Source organism: Hyposmocoma kahamanoa, unplaced genomic scaffold (genome assembly GCF_003589595.1).
Source record: "Hyposmocoma kahamanoa isolate Upper Pololo Valley unplaced genomic scaffold, ASM358959v1 62, whole genome shotgun sequence".
Taxonomy (NCBI): Eukaryota; Metazoa; Arthropoda; class Insecta; order Lepidoptera; family Cosmopterigidae; genus Hyposmocoma; species Hyposmocoma kahamanoa.
Genome location: NW_020653850.1, coordinates 6547385 through 6549324, shown reverse-complemented (window position 1 = coordinate 6549324; position 1940 = coordinate 6547385).

Sequence of the window (1940 nt, the reverse complement as noted above, 5' to 3'; positions counted from 1 at the left end):
CCACCTTTCTAAATTGGACTAAAAACCTCAGACACCATTATCCCGATGTCAAACTCAAATCAACGCTTGTTAATGGGACTGAGTGCACAATCACGTGTACAGCTGTCCACACAACAATACACCACGCGAAATAACATTTTACTGTATTCCGAACTGCCTATCGTACGTTATGGATAGAGAAACTTTAGAGGGAAACAGTAACATGATATTGGACAATAGTTGTAATAAGAAAGGTCCAAGTGTCCAGTTGTGGCGGTCAAGTGCACTTGCTTGAATGCGTTATGGGCTGAATATGTTTCGTATGATTGTAGTAGGGTTGCGAACATAGAAGCTGATTCAAACTTTTCAAATGTGTACCTACGACATAAGCTGGATGCGGCGAAGCACAATTCGTACCTTGGTAATAAAGCCACACGTGATTGTACGTTAAAAATGCCTTTATCATATCGCCGTTTACTGGGAAAAACAATTATTTCACAAAATATCGACTTTGAAATAAATGCAATTAGAATTTCACTGGGTCAAAAATTGTTTTGTTTTCACAAATGTTATCCCACGTTTATTTGTAACGGATAAATCCACATTTTATGTTTTACCGAAATTTGACAATGTTTGCATTATGCAGCAATTTTATCGCGGCATCCTAAATTAAGTAATTTTCTGTGTAAATTCCAGATAATTGGTTTTCGCAGTATAACGACGATATGAAAGTCATAAAAATAGAAAGACCTACATTTACCAAATATGTTTATGTGAGATTTTCTTTTAATAATTCATATAGTAGCAGTAGAGCTCCTTGTGAAACAGTTTATCCAGGGAAGTACCTCACCTATGTCTGCCGCCAAGCAGTAAGTGAGCATTACTGTATTTCGGTTTTCAATCGTAAGGGTGTTGGTGAAATTACAAGGCACATGGGACTTGTCAACTTATGACTCAGAGAGACAGGCGCAATGGCAGTGTCCCTCAGATCTTTGCGGTTTCAAACTCTGAGTACCGCTTGCAACTGCAATGGACAGCCGTGTCGCTTAACACCGGGTGCACAACTTGTTCACCCCGTCACTTGGTATCATAAAAAAATTATAGTTGTTAATATATTATCTATTTAAGCATAAAAGTTATCGATTATTTTCGTACGTACAATCTTTCAACTTCTCACATTAAAAGTGACTTTAGTGTAATAAGGCCACATTTTGCAGATAAGGTCTTATTATTACACTAAGGTGCGAATTCTTCGAAATAAATCTTTAAAAGTTTTTCATAGTTACCTTTATTTATTTTACCTTACCTACCTTACTTTTTTATACCTTTTGTACCTTTATTTTTAGGCACCTTGGTTTATTTCTACCTCTATTCAGAGGTAGATAGGTATAAAACATGGTGGACGTTTTACTATTGTACTGACGGACGAATTACTATTGTACTGATTCACTCCAACTTCAATATTACAGTCTTCCCTGTACGTCTATGTAAGTTATGCCAATGTGACTAATATTTTTTTAATGTAATTTGTTGTATTAAAAAATAATGAAATACATTTTGAGCCAAGTAAGCATGTGACCAAAATTTGACCTAACATGAAGGCGTCAAGTATTTATTTAGGTTCAAACATAATAAACTTTCTGATGCGTATTCAAGTGATTAAATCAATTGAGACGTTCACAACGAATAGTCCGCTATTGTGAAGTTGGGTCATTTACGATGTATTCAGGCTGTTCCTTTTAAAGAAACTTACTCTTAACATTTCCTATACACAGCATGTTTACCTTCCCATTACTGGGAACAAATTTACATAAAGGACATTGTATTTTCTTGTGCGTTAGACTGTTAGTATAAGAGACGTTTTAAATGAAACCTGGGAAACAGCGGTAGAAATGAAAGTGAAAGTGTTCGCACAGGGATTACTGTCACCATACCTATTTCTGACTCCAAGCAGTAATTGT